Below are 27,406 nucleotides of genomic sequence, written 5' to 3'. Positions count from 1 at the left end.
TAATAAGTCCGAATTCAGAGACCAACCATTTGGACTACGTGCCAAATTTTACAAAATGATTAAATAGAGCTGGAGAGTTTGCTTGATAGCATTTAAAGGAAAGCAAGAGGAGGAGGTCATAGTCATACAGTCATAGAGATGTGCAGCATGGAAACAGACCCTTCGGTCCAACCCGTCCATACCGACCAGATAATGATTACAGTATAGAAGGAAGAGCCAAGTTCAGAGGATTCTGAATTGGTCATTCCTCAAATCAAATTGGAGAATGTGGAAATTGTCAAAAATCAGGATAAATTATTGAGTTACTTTCCACAAGAAAATTTAAACATCCTGAAAGAGTTATTACTATCACATGGGGAGATTTACAAGGACGTTGCCAGGGTTGGAGGATTTGAGCTATAGGGAGAGGCTGAACAGGCTGGGGCTGTTTTCCCTGGAGCATCGGAGGCTGAGGGGTGACCTTATAGAAGTTTACAAAATTATGAGGGGCATGGATAGGGTAAATAGGCAAAATCTTTTCCCTGGGGTCGGTGGTCCAGAACTAGATGAGAGGGGAAAGATATAAAAGATACCTAAGGGGCAACTTTTTCACACAGAGGGTGGTATGTGTATGGAATGAGCTGCCAGAGGAAGTGGTGGAGGCTGGTACAATTGCAACATTTAAGAGGCATTTGGATGGGCATATGAATAGGAAGGGTTTGGAAGGATATGGGCTGTGCGCTGGCAGGTGGGACTAGATTGGGTTGGGATATCTGGTCAGCATGGACGGGTTGGACCAAAGGGTCTGTTTCCATGCTGTACATCTCTATGACTCTATATGCGGAATAAACTGGGAAGTACTAACCTAATTTTGCATGATGTAGATATAGGAGATGCTGCTCTGCTTAAGCAATATCCTTATAGGCATAACCCTCTAAAGTTGGCACAGGTTCAGAAGGAGATGGAACGCATGCTTCAAGATGGTATAATCGAAGTGAGTTACAGTGACTGGAGCTCACCCATAGTCATGGTGCCAAAGCCAGATGGTACCCAACGGTTGTGTGTGTGGATTATCGCAAAGTCAACGCCGTTACAAAGACTGATGCATATCCAATTCCACATTTGGAGGACTGTGTCAAAAAAGTGAGACAAGCAACTTATATTTCAAAGTTGGATTTGCTCAGAGGCTACTGGCAAGTACCTCTGTCAGAGAGAGCAAAGACAATTTTGGTTTTTGTAACTCCAAATGGACTATATCAGTTCAAAGTCATGCTACTTGGTAAGAAAAATGCTCCAGGCACATTTCAGAGATTGCTGGATTACCCAGTTGTGTGGTGTACATTGATGACCTGGTGATTTTTAGTCACTCACGGAAGGAACATTTACAGTATTTATCAGACTTGTTCAATTGTCTTCGGAAGGCAGGCTTGGTGGTAAACCAAGCTAAAAATAAACTTGCCAAAGCACAAGTCACCTTCCTCGGCCACGTTTCTGGACATGACAAATGTCACCACTGGATGCAAAAACAAAAATAATTGGGGAATTTCCCACACTGTCGACAAGAAAAGCAATACTACGGTTCCTGGGGTTGAGTGGATTTTACCGAAGGTTTGTGCTGAACTTTAGCAGTGTGGCTGCTCCACTCACCAAATTGTTTAAAAAAAGGCCAAGAGGTTTCAGTGGATAGTGGACTGTTAAAGAGCATTTGACAGCTTAAAAACTGTGTTAACCACTGCCCTTGTGTTATTTACGCTGGATTACAAAACCTTTCAAGGTGGCTATCGCTGCCAGTGATGTGGGTGTCGGTGCGGTGCACCTACACGAGGATGACGAGGGAATAGAAATCAGGTATTTTTCCAGGAAGTTGAATGTTCATGAACAGAAATATTCAATGGTGGAGAAAGAGACTTTAAGCTTGGTGTTGGCATTACAACATTTCAATGTTCATATTGCCAGCAATTCCCCAGAGACAATCGTATACACTGATCACAACCAATTAACATTTGTGGAAACATTTAAGGACAAAAATGCCGGGCTGTTTAGATGGAGCTTGTTGTTGCAGCCATTCAATTTGCCAATTGTGCAAGTGGCAGGTCATGAAATAATGTTTGCAGATGCGTTATCAAGATTCAAATAAGATGCAGAGGCGTTCAGTGGTGGGTGTACTGCAGCCTGAATTTTCATGGGGTTGTGCATGTTTGCATGTTTATAGTTAGCAAAATCTATATGTGTTTCGACTACTAATCGAGTTTTGAAGGGTTAAACGTAAAGCCATCTTTTGGTGTTGATGGCTCATTTTGTTTTTAAAGGGGGGAGGTGTCACAAGCTAGTCCCTTTTTTTGTAAAAGCTGTTCCTTGGCTCCAGGAGACCATGTCCTTGATTTTTTTCAGAGGGGCAATAATCTGGACCAGGCTTCGATCAGTTTGCTTTGGTACAGAGACGAAAAGGATTTTGAGAGGCCTTTTGCTTTTATGTAAACAGATGAGACCTCAAGTCAAAGTGGTCATGTGTTAGAAATGACCTGTATAATGAAAAGGGGAGTAGTCAGCTCTTTAGCTGGGCTAAGCAGTTTTAGTTCAGTCTGATCTGGTGAGGAGTTCAACAGGGAGCTGTGTGGAAACTCTATGTCTTCTGCCCTTCAACATCAACCTGTAAGCATGAGTTTGCTTATTGGGACTGTTGTGTATATTCAGAACAGCATAATTAAGTCTAGTTTGGATAGACTGTGTTCTGTGGGCGTTCTTTATTCTGTTCTTTGTGTTTCATTGTGTTTTTTTTAATACATTTTTGTCTGTTTTAAAATCTAGTAGTCAACCTCACTAACTTATTCCAGGTAATTTTCACTGCACACTTAATGAAACAAATTGCAAAGTTATGGTCTGAGCTGCCTGCTTAAGAATGTTTTGAGTGGTCCGGCTTAGTCCATAACACCTGCTTCCACCATCTTTTCAGAAAAAAGAGTTACAAAGATTCATCACTCTGAAAGCAAATTGCATCTCATCTGTTTCAAATTTATGACCCCTGGTTGTGGAAATAATTATTACTAGTTCTAGATTTGTCGAGGAGAAAACATTCTCTCCACATTGATAGCCACCTTGAAAGGCTTTGTGTAATCCAGTGTGAATAATACAGGGGCAGTGGTTAACACAGTTTTAAGACACATCAGGATTGTACATTTCAATCAAGTTGCCTCACAATCTTCTCAATTCCAGCATATAAATGCCTAACCAGTCCAACCTTTCTATTTAAGATAACATACCAAATGCAGGTAATCTAGTAAATCTCTGAAAAACATCCATCACTTTACATCCACCCTTGAGTCTGCAGACCAGTGCCATGCACAATGCTCCAGGTGTGCTGTCATCAATGTCCATATAATGGAAGCATAAACTCTCTGCCTTTGTATTCAATTACCTGCACAATGCACAGTAACATTATAATCACTTTCTTAATAACCTGCATACCACTCTTTATAATTCAAAATTAGAAAACCCAGATTCCTCTGCTTCTCAGAGTTCTGTTGTAACATTTAGAAAATATGGCTTTTTCTTTTCTTTGTCCCTATATGGACAATTTCCCACCTTATCTTCCATTTGCCACATCTTTATCTGCTCACTTCACCTATCTATATCCATTTATAGCTTCTTTATGTCTTTGTCACAACTTTTTTCACTCCTTAGCACTGGTATCTGTGGTATACCACTTTGTTACATTTTGTCAATATGAAAGTGATTATTTTTGATTACTAAGTTTCCTATTGGATAGCCAACTTTCTATCCAAGTCAATATGTTATCTCCATGCCATTAGCTTTTAATCTCTGCAACAACATTTGATGTCCCAACTCATTAAAAGCTTTCTGAAAATCCAAGTACAATAGGTTTACTGATTCCCCTTTATCCACAGAATGTTAGTTCCTCAAAGTAGTCCAACAAATTGCTTAAAAATGATTTCTTTTTTACAAAACAATGTTGAATCTGCCTATCACCTTGAACCGTTAAAATTACAGCCCAAGCAGCAACTATGTCACTAGTCTTGCATGTCCCTCGTGCAAGGATGCTTGCACTTTTTTCTCCTCTCTGTCTCTCGCACGTTCTCTCTTTCACACACAGGGTCTCTGATGGACACTCATGTGATAAAAAGTACCACCAGATGGGGTTGTAAGACAGTTACTTGAATTAGCAAGGGAAAGTTCACCTGTGAAGGAAACTTGGCAGATCGAATGTCTTCCAGATTAGGCATGGACCAACTACTAGGTTTAGCAGGAAATGCATTCTCTGAGAAGGACATCTAAGAGATGACATATCCCCCCAGAAGACGAAAGATTTACAGATAATCTGAATCAACCTTAACAAAACCTCAAGCAAAAGATCAACCAATCTTCTAAGTCAGAAGAGAAATTGTTCTGGAAGAACTGTGGAAACAAACACAAACTACCTGAATTTGTGAAAGCAGAGACTTTGGGGGATTTATATATGTACCTGAATATATAAATGATACCTATGGGGGAAATTAAAACAAAACTTGGAATGAGATGCCATATAAGGCAATAGTTCTGGATGAGTTAATGCTGAAACTGTAATTAGTTCCATCCAATTTGATGATATCACACAATCATTAGGTTAAGAAAGAATCTAGCATGAGGTTCCACTGGAGATATAATCTTTTGCTCCTGATAGTCTTTGTAATTATGCCTAATTAATCAATCTAATGTGCACTTAGTACAATCACACTATAAACTACTTCTGCAAACATCCCATTTTTGATCACCATGTCGAATTTTGCAATACCAAACACTGGCAGCTTGTGATTGATGTGTAGTACCTCTACCTCCACCAATCCCTCTTTTTAAATAAGAATTTAAAAAGTTAAGACAATTCCTTGTGGGGCACAATCCACCTTTCCTACTCTCTTTAGAAGAAATTAAACAAGGTGATCCTCCTTTCTATGTTTTCAAATTGACAATAATGGTTTAGGTGGTCTCCAGTGGACAGTGTAAAACGTCAAGTAGTCAATGGAAACTTACAAGTAGAGACTTATAGAAGTTCAATCAAAATATCATTAAGTGACATCCTATAACCTGCTGGAGACAATTGTCCCTCAAAGGTCTATATTGTGGCAGTGGACCCCCTTTGTTCCCTTTGCTATGAACACCTGAGTGAGGATGTGGCGACAGAAGGACAGACCATTAGATACTATGGTCCGCTTTGGGCCTGTCGATGGCCACTTTGGCTAAGCCCAGGATCAGGGGATGAGGTAGCCCTCTGAGCCGCTCGGTGCTGAGGGGCTGAAGTGCAATCAATAATTTAAAATCGACCCCTTTAAGAAACTAAAAAGGGGCTGAGAAAGAAAACAAAGACGAAACTCTGGGCCATTAAATCTATGAGAGACCTGGCATCCAGTGAATCTACTTCAATGTTATTCTGGGACTGCAACGTGCACCAATCTCTACCTCAGTTCCCAGACTGAAAGAGGAAGGATCCCTTTATAGAGGGCCCTCCACTGTAAATCTCTGCTGTGGAAAGTAAAAGGTTATGTCAAGGCATACAGGAGTGGTAAACAAATTGGAGAATATGTAACAACAGCCCATCTGGGACATACTTTCATGTCATTTTAACAGACACAATTTTAATCAATCTGTTCAGAAACACCACGGCACATCCCTAAGGCAGGTTGAACTTGAATCTGGAGCTTTTAGCCCATAGGCAGGGATATTACCACTGCAATACAGGAGCACTTTTAATTGACAGCCATATTTTGAAAGAACAGAGAGAAGCAAGGCTGAGATTTAAACACTCAACCTCCTGTTTACTTGATAGGTGCTTTAACCCACTGACACACAGCTTAAATGGGGCTGCGAATGAAAATTTTCAAAATAAATGTAAAACATGAGTTTCTCCAGGCCTCAAAAACTGTTTGTGGCTTGAAGAAGCCTACTTAACTTCCCTATTGCTCAAGACTGCTAGATACAATCCTCATGCTAGGTCCCTGATGGGAAGAGCAAGTACCCACTTATAGTGGTTCCCTCCTCTGGGAATCTCTGCCATTGGAAGGCAGGATGTTACATATTTGAATGGCAGACAAAGACAAGGAGGTGGTGAATGTGCAGCAGCATCCCAGGCAGGAAACTCCACGTTCTCATAACTTCCCATTCTTCAGTTGTAGAGAAATATGTAAAATCATAGATGAAGTAACTTTAGTGGTACAAGCAAAGAAACCAAAAGAATATAACTATCTTTCCTTAATACTCAATGGTATAACAATCACTGAATTCCCCCAAAATCAAACAACCTGATGCTTACAAAGGAACTACACCAGCCATATAAATACTATGGGGGCAAATAAAGATCAGAGGCTGGGAATTGCATGCTGAGTAACTCGCCTGGATGAATGCAGGTCCAGTGACTCTCGAAGTTTGATATAATCCAGGACAATGCAGCCCACTAAACTGGCACCCTATCCACCACATTAAATATTCACTCCCTCCACCACAACGGCAGCAATGTGTACTGTATATAGGATGCACTGCAAAAACCCGTTAAGCCTCTGTTGCTCACTCTTTCAAATCTGTGACCTCTGCCCTGAGAAGAGTAAGGGCAGCAGATGCATTGGAGCATCTCACACAAGTTCCCTTCCCGTACCTCAAATTGGAAATGTATTGTTTTCAATGTCACTGGGTCAACATCCTAGACATCCTTCCTAATAGCATTGTGAGTTTACAAAGTCCCATTAGAATGCAGTGGTTCAAAAGGCAGCTTGCTACCACTTTCTCAAGGGCAATTACAGATGGACAGCGCAGTGACTCCCACAAAATGTGAAAGAGTAATTAATGCAAAAGTGACAAGTTGATTAACAGTAATGAGAGACTACAATGTGCAACTTCTTTACATCAAATAAATTGGGTTGTCTTACAAGGAACAGAGAGGGGTTTATGTATTCCACAACTTATACTAAGAAATGGGGTGGTCAGTCACTCATTGTAAGTAAACACCAGTATTCCAGTAGATGTCAAAATAGAATTCAAAGCAGGAGTTCTGAATTACACTCTTAGGGGTTATCTGGTGTCAAATATGAACCTCATACCTTCCAATTAAGAAGTGGAATCACCCTCTGTAAGCCAAACTGTTCTTCAGTCATGAGCCGTGAAAATACTATAATTTTCTGAAGTTGTTTAAAAATGTTTTCAAATAACTTCAACTCATCCATTAAAAGAAGGGAGGCAAAATCAAAGTCTCTGAGAAGCTCCAGTATTGCCTCCAGACAAATGAAGTTTATGTTTGCTTGCAACATTACTATCCAGTCATATTTATGGTTGGTAGCAGAATGCACCGACCAATTCTGTCAGGGCTTTTGCCCGAAACGTCAATTTTCCTGCTCCTTGGATGCTGCCTGACCTGCTGTGCTTTCCAGCACCACTCTAATCTAGACATAGAATATTTTTGACCCAACCATAAATAAGTAAAACATAAATCATTCTTCGGGCATCCTTGCTCTTTTCAGTGTAATTGGAAATGAAAATGTGATCAACGTGTTGAGGATAGATGTAATATATTCTTACACTTTTAGCTGAGGAATTTCACATCACTGTTTGTCTAATTTATGAGGTAACAAGAGAGACAAAGGTGTGAGGAAAATCCAGCTGGCATCAGTATTCTGTGCAGCTTTAACCATTAGGAGATCAGAAACGTGGCTGAAACATTTTCTTTGTAGCTTATGAAGTTTTGACTAAAATGCAATTTCAAGGTCAAGTTTAACTTCTGGTTTGCCTCGGAATAGATCACATGTTCATTACGTTCTATGAAATAACCTTAAGTTCATCTGGAAATACTTAAAGACATTCTAAACTACTGTAAATTTAATTTCTTGATATTGTTCTGCAAATGTTTCAAATTAAAGGATAAAAATTCACAATAATACTCAAAGAAAGAATTGAATTGTGCAGAGTAGTCAATCTGGATTATGTCTGTGCCATGCATTCCATTACTGTGTTTAACTGGCATTCTCAGGAATCACAAATAATTAAACTGTCAATTTCCTTTCAATAAAAATGAATTGTAGAACACATTTCTGTCTGCTCAGAAACAAACGCAAATCTTTAAACAGAAACACTAAATAAAATAGTAACATTGAAAACTTGCCAATTTGAGAATTTCTGAACAGTTAAAATGCATTTGACTATGAGAATTGCAATGATTTTTCATTTCATTATAAGAGAAACAGCATTCTGTTATTCAAACATTTTAAAAAGTAGGTTGCGTTCTCAAAGAAAAAGCCACTTGACATGGCAACAAATTGTTGAAAAGTGTGGTGCTGGAAAAGCGCAGCAGGCCAGGCAGCATCTGAGGAGCAGGAGAATCGACGTTTCGGGCATAAGCCCTTCTTCAGATTCTCCTGCTCCTCGGATGCTGCCTGGTCTGCTGCACTTTTCCAGCACCACGCTTTTCAACTCTGGTCGCCAGCATCTGCAGTCCTCACTTTCTCATAGCAACAAATTTCCTAACTGGATTATATTTTCTTCCCAACATAAAGTAGTTTGGGTACTGCTTCCTCAAAGAATATTGGTAGAAATAAATGGTTGTTAATTTTAACTTATTGTAAAGGAAACTGCCTTAAAATTTCAACTTTAGTTGTATCCTTTGCTCCACCACAGACCAGATTCTCAAAGCAGGTTGGCCTGAATAAATATCTGGCTTCCCTGCAGCTCTGTAGTAAGAATAGTTCTGATTAGTGGGCCATAGTTGATGAATTTTGGGCTGCTGTTGGAAATCAAATGTCAGCTAGTTCAAGGTTTTCAGATTACTGGATGGTCCAGCAAACTTCTTCATTGTAGGAAGGCAAATAATAGAGGGAAACACCTTGATATGAGGTGAGAATGGGAGAAAACGAGTTGGAGGTTGGTAGGCCAGGCAGATTTTGTGAAGTCCTGAGGAGTAAATATATAAAAATGAAAAGGAAATTTCTTCGGGATCCTCTTTGGTTGGATTGTTGGATAATGCTGCTGTGTTGATGTTTGATTTATATATATAATTTTAAATGTTAGCTTCTGAAAACTTGGATTTCTGCATTGATTCAATAACTGGTGAGTCTTTCTATGTGTCAGAACTTTATAATGACCTTGTATGCACTTCTGTAATCATGATGATTTTGTTTAAAAATGTGCTTTAGAGTGGATAAGTTTCATGCACTAATGGGCTTTTGTTTACTTTTGATTGCTTGTAACTCAGCATGACAAACGGTGGGGCCTTAAGTGTTTATTAGAGTCCTGCCATCTTGGTTGACAGAATCTTTTTGTTTTTATTTTAAATCTTGAGTGTTTTAGTTCTGTGAAGACCTTGAAACAGGATGATTGTACAGAGCAGTGCTCTTGATAAGAGAAAGAGATTGTGACTTAGGTCCTTAGAGTGACAAGTTAGTAGTGGTTTCAGACCAGATAAAGACCCAGGCATGGTTATTTAAGTTCAGTGCAGTGAGGTTCATGTGTGTGATAGTTCCAGGAAGCAGCTATCATAGTTCCAGTTTAATAGTTGAAGTCCCAAGTGACTTAAATCTACTGAGGTGTTTGACACAGGGATATTGACGTTGTATGTTATAGGAGTGGTGTTTTGAGACCTGTACCAGGGGTATCATACACAGTATAAATTTTCTGTTTTACTTCTTTTCATTTATTCATTCATGGGATAAGGGTCTCATTGGCTAGGCCAGCATTTATTAGCCATCCCTAATTAACAGTCAACCACAATCCTGGGGTTCAGAGTTACATGTACGCCAGAGCCAAGTAAGGATAGCAGTCTTCTTCCCTAAATGACATTAGTGAGCCAAATGGATTTTCAGAAACTCAATGATTTCATAATCATCATTAGACTCTTAATTCTTGATTTTTCATTCAAAACAACTTTCACCATCTGCCATGGCAGGATTTAATTCCAGTATCCTTGAAACATCACCTGGGTCCTTGGATTAATAGCCTAGCAATAAACGCCATCATCTCCATCTTTTTCAATTTATAAAGGAGCATTTAGGGATTAACAAAATTATACCTTTCCGTGGTTTAAAATCTTTGATGTTGTGTTACAAGTAGATAGTTTGGATTGTTCTATTTTATCTACATTCCCTTTGTAATAAACTTATATTTTGTTGTTAAAGCAAAATCAATAGCTTTGTGTGCCTACGGTTCAGACCACTTTATTCAAATTAAAACAGAGGTATGATCTATCAAACTGAGTTTCTGCCTAAATCATAGAATCCCTACATTGTGGAAGCAGGCCATTTAACAATCGAGTCTACACCAACTCTCCAAAGCTCATCCCACCCAGACTCACCACCTCCCTATAACTCTGCATTTCCTGTGGCCAATCCACCTAACCTGCACAGCTTTGGACTGTGGGAGGAAAGCAACACAGGCACATGGAAAATATGCAAGCTTCACACAGACAGTCATCCGAGGCTGGAATTGACCCCACATCCCTGGCACTGTGAGGCAGCCATGTTAACCACTGGGCCACCATCCTGCCCAGGATCAGACTTGTACAGTAATAACATTTGCTGGGTTCATAATACAATCAGATGGTACATGGTACCCATGCAGTCTAGTTCACACCAAAAGTGGCATCATAATCTCTAGCAAATTATAGGATGCTAATTAGTATTTTAGATGAACTTATCATCCAGACTAGAATTAAACCAGCTTCTCATGCTAGCGAGGATTGTTGCAGCCATAGTAGTATCAGATAGTACCTAACTGCCCACTACTCCTGGGCTGGTTTCCATTTGATAGGAGGCCTGAAAATGCAGTTCAGTGATTCTTCTCAGTTCTTCAACAGGTTTGAATATTTCAAACATGCTAATCCAGACAGATAAGGTTTGCAAATATTTTCCCTACTCTGGCTAAACTGGTTGAGAATGTCAGATTTCAGCTCCATATATATCTCATTACCTTGTGAGACTAACAAATTCAAGGATTCATCTCCTGCAGACTGTCAGTTCACATACATGTGAGAAGATTACTAGAATATAGAAATGTATTATTCCTTTCTTATTAAGATATTAGGCATAATGAATTTACACACCTTCGGAGAACTTGTGATTAACCATATTCTCATCTACGACCTGAAACTAAATATTCCATGGTTCACACAGATCTGAATGGTCATTGTTAAAAAAGGAAGCGACCCACCTCTGAAATGATTGATTTAGATGTTCTTAATTGCAGTACCTAGAGAATGCTTATTCCCAGGAGAAGCAATGAAGAAAAATGGAAGGGACAGTCAACCATTACACTGGATCCATACTTACATGCAACTTCCTCGGGATTCTCAATTTGACATGTAGCACTGCACCTGTTGTAGATATTTGGAAATTCAGTGGGTTCTTAAAAGTAATAGGTTGACATCAGATTATGTACATTTTTCAGTTCCTGAATTTGGCTTGACTCAGCCATTGTCGCAATTAGTTTCATCAACACTAATTATTTAAACAAGATGATGTAAAAACTCTCTTAAAAAGAGCAAATCTAGGATGCATGAAGTGACAAACAAAAAGGGATATATAGAATAAACCTGACCCAATAACTTCAGAATATATACAATAAAGAATAACAGATGCACAGGGCACAATTCAAAGCAAAAACATCAGCTCAGCATCCAAAAAATGGTTCTAAATTGCACAATGCTCTTTATTTCATTTATTCATGGGACCCAACATTTATTGCCCATCCCTAATTGCCCTTGAATGAGTGGCTTACTAGGCTACTTTAGAGGGAAGGTAAAAGTTAACCAGCACACATATTCTTTTCTGCCAGTCTTCAGAAATAACAAATTTTATGTTAAATCATGAAATCATAGAATTGTTACTGTACAAATCAGGACATTTGGCGCTGTCTCAAATCTGCTCACCCAAATTCCCAAACTCCACCTCTAGCCCAGAAATTATCTTTTCTTTTCTAAACATATTCAATTTCATTTGAAATTCACAGTTGAACCTGTCTCCACCACACACTGAAGCAGTACATTACAAATCTTAACCAATCTTTGTTTAAAATTGTTTTTGTTCATGTCACTGTTTCTAGAAATCAGGGGCTTGCATTCTGAATAAGTTGTGACATTTGGACAGACTTTCATCGTAAATGTCCAAAATCTTCAATGAAAGCAGGAGTTAGGAACATTCCTAGCTTGACATGCTAACCTTGGGAAATTTGGGCTCTGAAGATGAGTTTTTCATTGCTAGGGGCTTGTTGCTGGCTGAGTTTGAGCCAGCTGACCATGGAAAGAGTTTAGACATAGCCACAGGGCAGCTGGCTGCAGAGACATGCTATTCAAAATGGCTACCTTGGTGCTGTGTGATTTCATGCCAGCTGTGGGAAAAAAAAACAGAAAAGCTTCACAGTTCGCATCCCTTATGCCTTCCATAATTTCCAAATGCTATCCATGCCTCCTCATGTCCACTAAACACCTATGGACCTCATGACCCAACAGCTGAAAACAGGTACTTCAACAGGCTAATGGGCATCTGGGTTGTCAGCCAAGCCTCATTATATATCCCTAGCTTTTAAAGAGACCAGCCTTTGAGCTGACATTTCAAATTTCTGCTTGCTTGACAATTCTGGTTGTCTGATATCTCAATTTCACAATGTTTGTCTATAGAACCTTAAGTGATTTTAAATGTCCTCTTGTTTCAAGTATGGAACCTTAAAGAGTCTGGATGACTGACATTTTTATTGCGCTTTAGTGAATGCAATATTTATTTTTAAAACATAGGGGTTTTAACATAATGTATAATTGGGAATGATTTTTTTAAAAATGGGGAACAGAACAGAGAAATGAAGAAATGTCACTGGACCTGAAACATTAACTCTAATTTCTCTCTGCAGATGTGGCTAGACCTGCTGAGCTTTTCCAGCACTTCCTGTTTTTGTTTTTTTTTAAAAACAGGATAGGGTAATTAGGTTCATTGCTGACTGAAACAGAGCAGGAGAATTGAATGAGGGACACTGTAAAGCCAAGGCTGTGTATGTAGATATGGATAGGAGAGGAATCGGGTGAAGTGTGAGAGATCATGAAGGGACTAAGAGTCACAGGGGAAGACTGAAGCAAGACAGAAGGAATGCCAGAGGAAAGGAGAAAGTCATCTGAAAAGATGAAGGAAATGTGCAGTTTAACAACGAAAGGCAGAGGGTGAAGGATTCAAGTGAAAAATTTAAACATGCAATGTTTTACTTAAATTGAGATGCAAAAGAATACCTCACAGAGAATGTGCAATCCACCCAACCGAGGGAACTGAAACAGTTCACCATTGCTTGAGTGCTCGGCTGGGGCCTTTGCATATAAGGGATACACTCACTGCAGCATGAATGCAAATAAGCGCTATGAACCCTTAACAGTAGCCTCATATCTATATCCCATGAATCATTTAACTGTGAGAATCCAGAAGGGGTAGTGATGGGGATTATTCTAATTTTTCAGGAATCTTCAGAAACTGGATGAAAAGGACATAGGGATGAAACTATTATGCAGGCTGAAGATTCTAAGTTTGTAGGGAATAACAAGCATCCAGGGAATAACAAAGGTTACAGAGATTTAAAGAAGTAAAAGCCTGCTTACAAACACTGAGGTGGAAACGAAAATTGAAAACCAAGAGGAATTCTGAAAAGCAAATAAGAGAATCAAAAAAGAAAAGACTATCAGCCAATATAATGAGTGCCCCAAGCCTTCCATAAGCATATAAATAATAAGTTGTAAAATAAGGAATAGGTCCAATTAAAGATCAAGAAGGAGATGTATACCTGGCGTCAGTGCATATGGCTGCAATAGGATAAAGATATCAGAATTGTTACAAAGGAGGCCAGTTGACGTGTCACGTCCAAGAGGTTAAATTAATAACTTGCACTTGTCTTTATGAGAGAGAGAGATGTTATCCAGACCATGGTGACTTGGGAGGAAATCTGCTACTCCAAGGATTCAAAACTGATAAGGAAGGAGTGTCGGATAGATTGTTGGTACTTGAAGTTCCCAAGGTACCAGGACTGGATGTGATGTATCCTTGGATTTTGAAATAGAGAGAGTGGAAATTACAGGGGCATTGGCAATAATCTTCCTTAATGTGGGGCAAGTGTCAGAAGCCTGGAAAATTGCAAACATTAAGCCTTGTTCAAGAAAGATTGTAAGGATGAGCCCAATAATGATAGACCAGCCAGTTTAACTTCAATGGTAGGGAACCTTCTAGGAACAATGATTCAGAATAGAGATAGCAGTCCTATGGAAAAAGATGGGTTGACTAGAAAGAGTCAACATGCATTTCTAAAGAGGAAATCATATTTAGCTAACTGGCTGGAGTTCTCTGAAGAGGTAACATAATAGGTTGATGAGTGTGACACTGCTGACATGGTATAAATGGACTTTCTGAAGGCATTTGATAAAGTGCCACACAACAGGCTTGAAGAAAGTTATGGGCCATGGAATAAAAGGGTCAGTAAGAACATGAATCCAAAATTGGCTGAATGATCAGGAACAGAGTGCAAGCATCAATAGATATTTTTCAGCTTGAGGGAAGTCTTGTAGTGGAGTTCCCCACGTGTCAGTATCAGGATGCTTACTTGTTTATGACATACGTCAATTATATAGATCATGTATAGAGGACAATTTCAATTTTTTCACGTGACATTAAATTTGGAAGAATTACAAACTGTGTAAGAGTTGCATGGGACATGGACGCAAACACAGAAACCTGCTTTGGTCTGAACATCATCTAGCCACCTCAGTCATATGCATCATATAGTACTTCATTGGTTTTCGTCAAGTTTGGCTCTTTGACAAGACTCAACCTATTCAGCACCCTTTAATCCTAGTGCCCCCCAGATCACATTCTGTACACCCATTTGCTCCAGGTGGTCCTCAGCTGGATCTTTTTGGCTGGCTGAACAGCTATATAAACTGCACTTACGGTATCAGCTAACTTGCTTTTTTTTAAAAATGTGCAGCAATTTTGAACAATCCTTTACTTTTAAATGAGTTCTTCTCATGTTTTATTCCACAACCAAAGATACCAAGAAATAAAAGGTCTTTACAATCCAGGCTCCAGAGGTCTTGCACATTGCAGAATGAGGAACAGGAGAATAGTCATTGGTCACTGATGATGCCCCTCATCTTTAAAGCTGGCTTAGAGGAGATTTTCATCCCTAACAGCTGCCAGTTTAACAGCTTGCTCCTCAACGTACACAAAGATCCATTAATGTGAATTATTTCCCCTTCCCTATCTAGGCTTGTTCTCACTCAATGTACAATCTTCCCCTGCAGACATAAACATCAAGTGACATTAGCCTGAGTACATGAATGCTATGCTTTCATCCATAGATAGATACAGATATCAACTGCAAAATGATTATCTCTATGTATTACTAGTAAGAAGAATATGGTCTCGGGAGCTGGAGGATTAAAGAGCGCTGAATGGGTTGAGTCTTGCCAAAGAGTCAAAGTTGACAAAAACCAATGAAGCACTATGTGATGCGTGTGACTGAGGTAGCTCGAAGACGTTCAGGCCGAAGCAGGTTTTTGTGTTTATGTCCTTGTCCCAAGCAACTCTTTGTTGGAAAGCTAACATATGTGCACATTCTCTTAGTTGTGGGGCAAGTTCAATGAGTTGATGTTGCATGAGCTGCTGAGCACAAGTGGTACAAGTAATCCAATATTGGTAGCTACAACTAACTGATAGGCATTTATTGCATAAGGCATCCAATGAACATGGTTGGCACCCATCTATTGAGTGACTCTCTTCTGCAGTGGCAGAATTAGAATGCTATATACCATCATGATTGAGGGTATGCATTGCGTAGACAGTAGTATACACCCTGTAGTAGATTATTCGTCATCTTGCAGATGGTTCTCCTGAGCTGCCATTGGCCCTGACCTCCAGTCTGTTCAGCCTGCCTTTCTCAGCCAACTTGGCCTCATGTTGTCATCAGAGGAAAAAAAACTGCCCTTTCACTCTACAACTACCTTAAAGAGAACCTCCAGGGATTCATCATTGAAAAGTGATGTTGCTTTCTACCTGGTCTCAGTCATTTCCAGGGATGCATGTGGGTGATGGGCAGAAGTTGATTGATGCTTGTAGTATGCAGGTTGTGAAGTACTGATCTTATGCCTTTTAAATACATCAGTCAGTGCCTAAGTTGATGCAACATTGTTTGGTTTCATCCTTTTCTTAGATTTCATAGCAGGTTGTACAATTGAGAGGCTTGCAAGGCTATTTAAAGGGCATTTTTAAGATTCAACCAAATTGCAATGAATCTGGGGTCACATGCACACCAGAATAGGTAAATATGACACACTTTTTCTCACTGAAGGATGATAGTAAACGGGATAGATCCTTTGAACACAGATCAATGCTAAACCTCTACAAGACACCAGATCATATGTTGAATACTGTGAACTCATCAGTCACCCTTTCAAAGGAAACAGGGGCGGCACGATGGCTAGCACTGCTGCCTCACAGCGCCAGGCACCCAGGTTTGATTCCAGCTTGGGCGACGGACTGTGTGGAGTTTGCACATTCTCCCCGTGTCTACATGGGTTTCCTCCATGTGCTCCGGTTTTCCTCCCACAATCCAAAGATGTGCAGGATACGTGAATTGGCCATGCTAAATTGCCCATAGTGTAGGTTATTAGTCAGGGGTAAATTGCAGGGGAATGGTTCTGGGTGGGTTACTCTTCGGAGGGTTGGTGTGGACTTGTTGGGCCAAAGGGTCTGTTGCAACACTGTAGGGATTCTAATTCTAAAATTCTTCTAAATCGCAGGCAGACCACAAAAGATTGTCTTGAATGATCCTCAGTATGGAGGGTTTTCTTATTGGAAAATGTTGAGTATTAGGGTCAGTACTCAGTGGAATTTAGAAAAGATGAGAAGCGACCTTATTGAATCCTAAAAGAATCTTTGGGGATTGAAGGGATTCTGTCAATGTGGAAGTAAGCCATTTGCCTCATCAAGGTCACACTGACCTCTGAAGAGCATCCCACCCAGACCCATCCCTCTACTTCCCATGGCAAATCCCTGTAGCCAGCCTATCCCTGGGCAATATAGACAATTTAGCATGGCCAATCCACCCAACCTGCATATCTGTAGACATGAGGAGGAAACTGAAGCACCCGGAGGAAACTCGCACAGACACGGGGTGAATGTGCACACTCCACACAGACATGCACCCAAGGCTGGAATTGTACCCGGGTCCCTCTTGCTGTGAGGCAGCAGTGCTAACCACGGAGCCACTGTGCCACCCAAAACATAGGTCGTACAGGTAGATACAGAGAAATTCGGTAAATACAGGATAGATACAGAGAGATTGTCTCAGCATGTGTTAGTGTCTAGGACCAGAGGGCAGAAACACAAAGTAAGAGGTCACCCATCTAAGACAGAGGGGGAGTTTCTTCTCTCAGAGGGTACTGATTCTGTGAAATTCTTTAAAACAGAGGTTGATAATCAGTAAGGGAATCAAGGGTTGTGGGGAAGAGGCAGGAAAATGGAGTTGTGGATTATCAGATCAGCAATGATCTCACTATGGTGGATTAGAGTTGACAGGCCAAATAGTCTCCTTCAGCACCTATGTTTTATGATAGTTGTTGTAGCTACCATCACTGATACCAACTGTATATTTCAATACACGTTAATTTTAATTGATTTTAAATTCGACTCGATCTTGGATGGAATTTGAACTTCTGTCCCCACAGCATTAGCCTGGATTTCTGAGCCCAGTAAAATGACCACCATGTTATCAACTCACTCCTTTTTCTTTTTGAAAGAACTAACATCATCATTCATCTCTATAAATTAAAATTAGACTAATTACATCAAAGATATCAAATATTAATTGCAGCTAATGACAACATTTCTTCATTGTAACTCTTGAAGTGTAGGCATTTATTACAATAATTCCAGTTCTCTCTCTACAACCTCTTTGGTCCAAGCGAGTTCCTTGATGACTAGTATGCAATACCTAGTTCTTTTTCAATTAACCTGTATCCAGCCTACATTTGATTGATATTGATATAAGAAATGGTTCAGAAGATGAAATGATATTTTACATAGATTTTAAAAAATCATTTTCTGTTATCATGTTAATATCATTCATTATAATGCTGCAGCAGTCACATCCAGGCTACTTCAGTCAGCCTTCTACTATTCAATGTATTGCTGTTTTGGAAATACAAATTTACAATTGACTGTTTTACAGGGTGAGTGGAGAAATTTTACCTTTTTCAAAAGCGTGAATTCTCTGAAAGCTCATTTACATTTCATTGTGATTAGTACCAATTATTTCAAAGGCTCCACATAAACAATCTACGTTAGGAACAATGGGTGTAATGCTCCCAGGCCCTAAATGGTATGTGCCATGCACGAAACTTGGGAGAATCATGTTAGATGTCAAATAAGGCCTTTCTTGATGCTAGGAGCATCAAGTCACAAAACTCAGTGGGCGTTTGACAATTCTAGCTCACTCCAGCTCTTCATCTTGGACACCTGGTATTATGTCAAGGCACTTTCCATAGGCAGTAGCTGCATACACGTTGTGTCCATGGATGCTGGCATCCAACATGTCATTCATCTCCACACTACCATTGCACACCTCTGATCCTCTTATGGTAATGAATGCACTGCTATGTTGCACTTTGGGTTGTATCAGAAACTATCGTTGATATGGTGCTGCAAGGACGCTGTGCACACAGCGACGGGTATACAGCTCACAGATTGGACCAGGCTGCACCTCAAAGACTACTCGCATACACTCTTAACATTTAATTACTTAATGCTGTCAAGTTTTAAATGGAAACTGTAATGAAAAATGGCTGTGACCAGGCACAGAGTGGTGGAGGTAGTGTCGGTTGAGGACCAAAAACGGGGCTTCAACTTCTGATTGAAGAGAGACCCTTCAAGGGGAAACTGTATCAATCATGCATTTGTGAAGTACAGACTGAAATCATTTGCAGTCACACGATTGTGTTTATCAAATGACCGTACAACTGTGTGGGTAGCAAATAATCGGTTTCATGCAAATATTGACCATGTCATTGCCCTTTACAAATTGAAGGTGGACATCTCTATAAGGCAAATGTAATTGCAGGTAACCTTAAAAGGGCATTTGTAGCCTAGATAGTTAATGCAAGACTTCCTCGCATGCGCAAGGCACACAAGTGATTCCCTCTGCTCCTGAACCATATCTATAAAGCAAAACTCTTTTGTATGCAGTGATGCTTATGTGATGATTGGAGGAGAGGGGTTCAGTACTCATGCAGCACTTGACACTCTCTTGTTGTCTTTGCCATGGTGGTGCAGTTATCAGAATAATGTCCAATGTCAATTTGTCAAGATGAGTCATCCATGGCCCCATTGTCTGACTGCTGCAAGTACGAAGGGGTATGTAGAACTGTCATTTATGAGTCATGTGAATGCTGACTGCTCACTTTGCTGAGGACCTTTTCTATTTCTTTGTGGTGCCCACACAGGGTCATTGCAAGTGTGACTGATGAATTCAGCCAAAGGAGGTGTGATTATTGGTTTTACTGCATTGTGACAAAATCACAGAGAAATGGAAAAGAAAACGATGAGTCAGCAAGCCCAGGACAAGCATCAACTTCCAGGGGATCCTGAACAGCCTCCATATGAAGAAGTTACAGTTCAGCAACCCACAGGATGTGCAGGAGGCACAAGGAGACTAAAATCTTTCGAAGTTGATGCCATTTCCTACAGATGAGCAAGACATAGTGTCTGCAGAGCCTTACGATGTCCTGGGACACTGTCACTGAATTATGGCAACTGCTGAATCGGGACCTGTGATCGGAAGGGTTGGGTGACCCACCCTATTCCATTGGCTGTCAAAGTGACAGCTGCATTGAACTTTTATGTGACTGACTACTTCCAAGGAGTCACTGGAGTCCTGAGTGGATCTCTCAATCATTGACCTAAAAATGCATTGAGACTGTGACTGATGCGATTTGTGCCAGATCTCACCATTTGATTGTTTCCCAGTTACAGGATAAGTATTCCAGCCCAAGATGTAGGATTCATCAATATAGCTGGCTTCCGCAGGTTTAGGGAATGGTGAACTGTACACATATCACACTGAAAGGGCCATTTCATAACACAGCTGTTTTTTTGAGAAATAGAAATGACTTCCATTCTGTCAATGTACAAGTGATCTGTGCTCCATTACATGACCCTTAGGTGAGGCAGAGTGCAAATGCAATACAATCCTTTTTTTTTTTTACAAGTGCCATGTTGGAGCAGACGATAGGGTTGCTGATGATAATGTTCCACTTTCACTTCGTGCTATTCTTCTATTTTCTTTCCCCCCAAAAAACTTGCACTTTGCTTCTACTCAAATAATCAGCCAATGTTCCCTTAAATGCTTCAATTGAAACTGCCTCCAACATACTTACAGACAATGCACTGACCTGAATCACTTGTTGTCTGGAAATGTTTTCTCTCATACTTGCTTCTTTTGCAAATGACTAAATCTGCACCCTCTTGTTCTTGATCTACAGCCAAGATGGAACTGTCTCTCTCTCTCTCTCTCTCTAGACTATCTAGTCCCCTTATGACTTTGAAAACTTCTATCAAATCTCCTCTTAGGCTCCTTTCCATGCAAAACAATCCCAACATCTCAAATCTTTCCTCAAAACTGAAGTTTCTCATACGTGAAACCATTCTTATAAATCCCTTCTGCACTTCTTAATGCATTCACATCTTCCTTATAGTGTAGTATTCAGAAATGTACCCAACACTTCAGCAGAGGTCTAGCAAGTGTCTAATATTACAAATTCAACATCACCTTCTTTCTCTTATATTCTACGATCCTATTATTAAGGATACTGTTTGCTTTATTAACTGCTTTGTCCACCTGTCATATAATCTTCAATGATCTGTAAACAGATACACCCAAGTCCCTCTTTCTCTGCACCTTTAGAATTGCACACAGTTTTTTATAGTATCTGCTCATGTTCTTCTTACCAAAGTATACCTTCTCACATTTCTCTGCATTGAACTTCATCCACCATCGATCTTTCCACTTTGCCAACTTAACTATGTCCTTTTGAAGTTCTACACTAACCTCTTCATATTTTAAAATGCTTTCAAGTTTCATATCACCCACAAACATTGAAATTGCTCCCTGAATTCCAAAATCTAAATCATTAATGTATATCATAGCAATGGACTGCAGCGGTTTGAGAAACCACCTTCTTTCTCTCACTACCATCTTCTCAAGGGCAATAAATGCTGGCCCAGCCAGTGATGCTCATGTCCAAAGACTGAATAATATTCAAAAATAAAGCAATAGACCATTACCCTCTGTTTCATACCACTCAGCTAATTTTGTATCCATGTTGCTACTGTCCCATTTATTCCATGAACTATAATTATTCTCTCAAGCCATCTGATATGTAGCACTGTATCAAACACTATTTGGAAGTTCACGTACACCAGATCAACAACTTTACCCTCATCTACTGTTTCTGTTACCTTTCCAAAACACTTGAGCAACTTAGTTAAACATGGTTTCTTCCAAAGAAATCCATGCTGCCTCTTCCCAGTCAATCCACCTTTCTCCAGAGTTCTGCTATTTCTATTCTGATACATTGTTTCTCGAAGTTTCCCTACATCAGAAGTTAAACTGAATGCTCTTTAATTGCTGGGGTTATCTTTACAACCGTTTTTGAACAGAGTGGTCCTGAAATTCCCACTTTCACTTCCTTCAATATCTTTGGATGCTTCTCATCTGGTCATGGTGACTTGTTAATGTACAAAAAGTCCTGATGATCAATTTTGAATTCTGCAATGACAGAGTTGCCTCCTCTATTACCAAGGTCTGAGCAGCAATTTCCTACTTTAATAAATAGAGATGCAGATATTCAATCAATACCTTAACTATGCCCCTCTCTCAATGTGTAAAACCGATTTTTGATCCCTGATGTGCTCCTTTTACTATTCTTACTATTTACATACCTACAGAAGACTTTAAATTCCCCTTTACGTTGGGTGACAGTCTTCTCTCATAATTTATTTTTTCTTCTCTTATTTGCTTTTTTTTCACCTCCCTTCTGAATATTCTATTTTTCTCTTGGTTCTTAATTGTATTTTCTACCTGACAACTGTGATAAACACACTTTTCTTTATTTACCTTAACTGCTGAACAAGAACGTGGGAATTGTAGGGCCACTGACCATAATCAATAGCCTTCCCTAGATTCAGAAGATGCCACAAGACTAAACGAATCACAAATATCAAAAGTTGATACAGTAACTCTGTTTCTCTTTCCACAGATGCTACCAGACCTGTTGGGTTTCTCCAGCAACTTGTGCTTGTTTCAGAATTCCAGCCGTCTGCAATATTGTGCTTTTTGCTCTTGTGCATTTGTAAAACTGTACACTACAAGGAGAGAGAACTTACTATCTTTTGACAAAACAGCATTTGCCAAGATGGCTACATCATTTCACAGCAAAGAAACTGATACCTGTTATGAACTATGTTTTCAGGCAATAGGTTCCTGCAACATGCAAGATGATCAGGAGCCAAGGAATTGTCTTCTAGTGAAGGTGATTAATTCTCAGCTAACTGAGCAGATTGGAACTGGAAAATAGTTGCAGAGAGACATACACAGAGAAGAAAAGGCACTGAGGGTGTGCTGTTCTCCCAGAGAAGATGCCTGTTCTCTGCAGTAAAATCTTAGTTTAAATTTTAATAAAACTAGTGACCTACCTTGCAGCAGTAGCTGTGACTTCTGAATTGATAAATCAAATACATTTTCCAAGTGAATCTGTTGCTCTGTATTTCATACAAACTAGAAAAAAGACAACTGCACACCAAGGGTCTGGCTAGCTGAAAAAGCTGAAAAAGACTTTACCATTTGGCATGACTCCAGGAATGGCGGTGTGCAAATAACAGTGTGCTATCTCAGTGAGTCATGATACAGAAGAACTAGGAGCAGAAGTAGGCCAACTGGCCCTTCGAGCCTGCTCCACCATTCAATAAGATCATGGCTGATCTTTTCGTGGCCTCAGCTCATCTTAACCACCCTCTCACTGTATCCCTTAATTCCTTCATTGTTCAAAAAAATCTTAGCCTTAAAAACATTTACTAAAGTAGCGTCAACTGCTTCACTAGGCAGGGAACTCCACAGATGCACAACTCGTTGGATGAAGAATTGCCTTCACGATTCAGTCGTAAATCTGCTCCCCTTAATTTTGAGGCTATGCACTCTTGTCCTAGTTTCATCTGCCAGTAGAAACACCCTCTCTACATCTATCGTATCTATTACCTTCACAATTACTTATGTTTCTATAAGATCCCCTCTCATTCTTCTAAATTCCAATGAATTTCCAATGAATATAATCCCAGTCTACTCAGTGTCTCCTCATAAGCCAAAACCCTCAACTCCAGAATCAGCCTAGTGAACCTCCTCTGCACTCCCTGTAGTGCCAGTACATCGTTTCTCAAGTAAGGAGACCAAAATGGTTCAATGATGATCATTTAGCTTTTAATTCCAGAAATTAATTAATTCAAATTGCAAAGTGTGCAGAAGTGGGATTCAAACACAGTCCCCAGATAACCTGGATTTCTGGATTACTACTATAATTTTAAGAGGACAGATTATATTCAGTTGTTTGATCAGTTCACGCTTTGGTTTTTTTTGCGCGTAAGAATGAATTGCATAATTTATGGGGCTGAATAACTCTGTATTGGTTGTACATGGTCTTTTAGCCAAAACTGTTAGCTTTGTGACACAATTATTATGCTACCACTGGCTGTTTATCAAACATTAAGCAGTTCAAAAGGAAATGTGATGAAAACATGGAAATTGCACAGTATAACAAAAAATTTGACTCGGTAAATGAATGTTGATTAACCCTGGGTGACTTTAAATCAAGACAAATGGGAGCACCAAATCCAACTGAGATAGTCAATTGTTTTAAAAATGTTTTCATTCATTGGATGTGGGCATCAGTCACTAAGAAAGCATTTAATCCCCTCCTCTAAGTTCACAAAGAAGGTGAACCACCTTCTTAGATTGCTGTAGTCCACATGGCATAGGTGTACCTAGATCTGTGAGGAAGCGAGTTCTAAGATTTACTCCAACAGCAGTGAATAAAGAAAGACAGAAAATGCTGGAGAAACTCAGTGTTTGTTTCATATTTACAGCACCGACAGTACTTTTATTATGGTAATGAAGATATGGTATTCTAGTTTCAGATCAGGATGATATGGACTTGTGGGTGAGGGGGTGCCTTGACGTTTGTGGTATTTCCATACATTTTCTAGCTTATTCTTCAAAGTAGTAGAGGTTGTAGGTTTGTAAAAAGTGTTGAAGGAGCCTTGGGAAGTTGCGCCAGTGCATCTTGGAGATGGTACACATTGCTGATACTGTGAGTCAGTGGTGGAAGGGTTAAATGATTAAGGTGGCAGATGTTGTGCCAATCAAATGTATTGCTTTGTCACAGGATTCTTGTGTTATTGATGCTGCACTCTTCCAAGCAAGTGGGGATAACTTCATCATGCTTCAATTCGTGTGTTTATGGATTGGCTTTAGGAAATGAGAGGAGGCAAGCAGAAATCAGATATGTCAATGAAATAATTTATTGAGAACTTGAATTTAGTGCTCATTGTCATTTCATACCTAAGAAATTGGTTTAAATCAAGATCAGAATGTGGGTTAGAATTTTGTTGTCTTTCTTGTGGTGTGTTTTGTGGTAGGAAGGGCACTTAATCAGGCAAGGTGGTGGTGTACCAGAACCCCGCTTCACTTCCGCCAAAAAAATTGGCACTAGGAATCCTCAGAGGTGGAAATGTCCATGGCCCATTAACCTCCTGCTCTGCTGCCACTTCTACCATTTGACTGGATAATAAAGGATTCCTCAAGGGCTTCAATCCACTGCCGCTATTGTTAACAGTGATGGACAGGCTTATTGGCATGCAGCATACATGGAAGGTATCACTCTGCAAGTCATATATGGTGTCCCAGCTGGGCTAGGCAGGGCAGGGAATTGGGATCCCTCAGTCAAAGTTACCTAGCTTGCTGATCCCCCTAAATTCTTCACCCCTTGATCCCACACTGGAGAAACCTTCCCGACAATAGTCACCTTTGGCCTAGGACACTCTGCCATCCTATTATTAAAGTGGTTATCATTCCAGCACTAGCCAAAGCTTCCCCAGTGATCCTGCCATTCTAATGAGCTGCTGGCCTTTGATTGAACAGCCGCTCTCAGTAGGTGGATTTCCTGGTACAGTGACCTTGATCTTGGGAAAGACATGCTAGTGTTCATTAAGTGTTGGAGAGGCACTTAATATTGCCAGAGAAGGCAACAGTTTTTTTAAAAAAGTTAGCTGTCCAGCCAGCCAGTTAAAATTCCTCCTGCCTCCATAAAATCCTGCCTTTTTTTTCCTCTAGCTGCCTGATGTACATTTCCTACACAAAATGAGTTGCTTTAAATGTATGCTAGCTTGCAGGCACACTTACATTCTTAGCAGTTACAATTTTTATTTTAATTCCTGGTCAAGGTCAGTGTAATTGCAGGTCAATAGTTTTAGTTAGAACAAGCCAAGTCACTTTCTTGTACGTTACAGTAATAAGTCAAGCATGCAGCATAAAACAGGAGTCTCTTGCACCACACAATACATACCACTAAAATTATACATACTTTTATTAAATAGCATTGTGAATCAGAGGGCACAATTCAATGCAAGCTTAAGTGTAATGATATGTATTATGTGATAATACTCCATAACTGGAAGAGTCCTCACTTCTCCTACCACACCAGCCTGCCAGCATAGATTGCCAATAACATTTATAGATTGATTCCTGATGAGGAAATATGGAATAAATTCAGTCTGTAATTGCTGGCGTTTAGAAGAATGACAGGTGATGACATGGATGCATAAAAGTTTCCAGTCCCTGAACAATGTGGGCAATGGTGAACCAGTTGGGAAAACATGGCGCAAAAGGAGAAATAAGATTCCAGATGTTGTGATGAAAAACATCAGATTTTGTGCATAAGATTTTAATTGCTAGATGAGAATCTCATTACTGAGTGATGAGGGGTTTACTTGCATGCATTAACATGTCCTTATTATCTAACATCACTTCAGTAGTTTAGAAGTTGCTATTTTATCAGGCGGAGGAGAGAAACTAAGTGGTACCAATTCCCAGCATTAAAGTCAATGTGGCTACTTGGTGTCTGCAGCTCACTGGGCATCCATCTTGGCCAGCATTTCCTAACATCTTGGGGCACTTCCCATGGTCTGAGACCATCTGTACCCTTCGTCCATGGAGGCTGGCAATGGACAAGCAACAGCCTCACCACATCATCATGGCATATCACTGGCTCCATAATAATACAGCTCACCAATTAATTACTGAACTTTGGAATTTGCCATTGATAGACAGGTACCTATCTTCTGAGTTGTGCTTTGTGGATGATGGACAGGCTTTGCAGAATCAGGTGGTGTGTTTCTCTCCAGGGTATAACTAGCCTCTGTCCTGCTTTTGTTGTTACAATTTTTAATATGGCTAATCCAGTTTAATTCCTGGTTAATGTTAACCCCAAGAATGTTAATAGTGAATGATTCAGTGATGGTAACAAGATTGAATGTTAATGCATTGAGGTTAGGTTCGCTTGTTGGAGATGGTCATTTGTGTGATGTGAATGTTACTTGCCACTTTTTAGCCAAAACCTCAATATTGCTCAGGTCTTGTTGCATTTGTACTTGGACAGCTTCAGTATCTGAGGAGACGCAAGTTATGTTGAACATTGTGCAGTCAGTGAACATGTCTACTTCTGACCTTATGATGGAGGAAGGTCATTTAAGCAGCTGGTTGGGCCTAGGACACTATTCTCCCAAATTCCTGCACTGATGTGCTGGAGTTGAAATGACTTACTTCCAACAAGCATAACCATCTCCCTTTGTAGCAGATAGGAATTCAACCAAGAGTTTTCTGATTTTCACTGACTCTAGATTTGCAAGGGCTCCATGAGACCACATTGGGCTGAGTGTGGCCTTAATGTCAAGGCCAGTCACTCTCACCTCACCTCTGGAATTCAACTCTGACAACCTGTTTTTATATGCAATGCTGCCTTTTTTGGGTAATGTGGAGTTAAACATATTATACTGGCATTGATTAGGAATCGGTCAACAGACGAAAGTGAGATTAAGAATAAACTGGACATTCTCAAATTGACAGGTTATGACTTGTGGTACACCACTGGAACCAGGACTTAGCGACCAACTATTCACAATCTAGATCAACAATTTAAATAGAAGAACAAACGTAATATTTTAAAGTTTGCTGATGACACAGAACCAGGTAGGAATGGGAGTTGAGGAGGCTGAAAGAAAGCTTCAAAGATCAAGAATGACTACAATGTGAGAGTAAGAACATGACAGATGGAATGTGTGGA

The 27,406-nt window shown here is 39.9% G+C and overlaps 1 protein-coding gene across 5 annotated transcripts in view; it reads right to left on the bottom strand.

Moving 5' to 3' along the window:
- Positions 1-27,406, bottom strand: part of b3galt1b (UDP-Gal:betaGlcNAc beta 1,3-galactosyltransferase, polypeptide 1b) — a 160,704-nt gene that overhangs the window by 41,997 nt on the left and 91,301 nt on the right. The window contains exon 2 of one of the 5 annotated variants that reach the window (XM_043693921.1): positions 11,271-11,314. The exons of the other annotated variants lie outside the window; for them this stretch is intronic. The gene's annotated coding sequence lies outside the window, so the exon portion shown is untranslated. The remainder of the gene's footprint in view (positions 1-11,270; positions 11,315-27,406) is intronic. 5 annotated transcript variants of the gene reach the window in all.

The sequence above is a fragment of the Chiloscyllium plagiosum genome, chromosome 7, assembly GCF_004010195.1.
Source record: "Chiloscyllium plagiosum isolate BGI_BamShark_2017 chromosome 7, ASM401019v2, whole genome shotgun sequence".
Taxonomy (NCBI): Eukaryota; Metazoa; Chordata; class Chondrichthyes; order Orectolobiformes; family Hemiscylliidae; genus Chiloscyllium; species Chiloscyllium plagiosum.
Note: the sequence above shows the minus strand (reverse complement) of the source record. Positions and strands in the feature narration are given on the sequence as shown.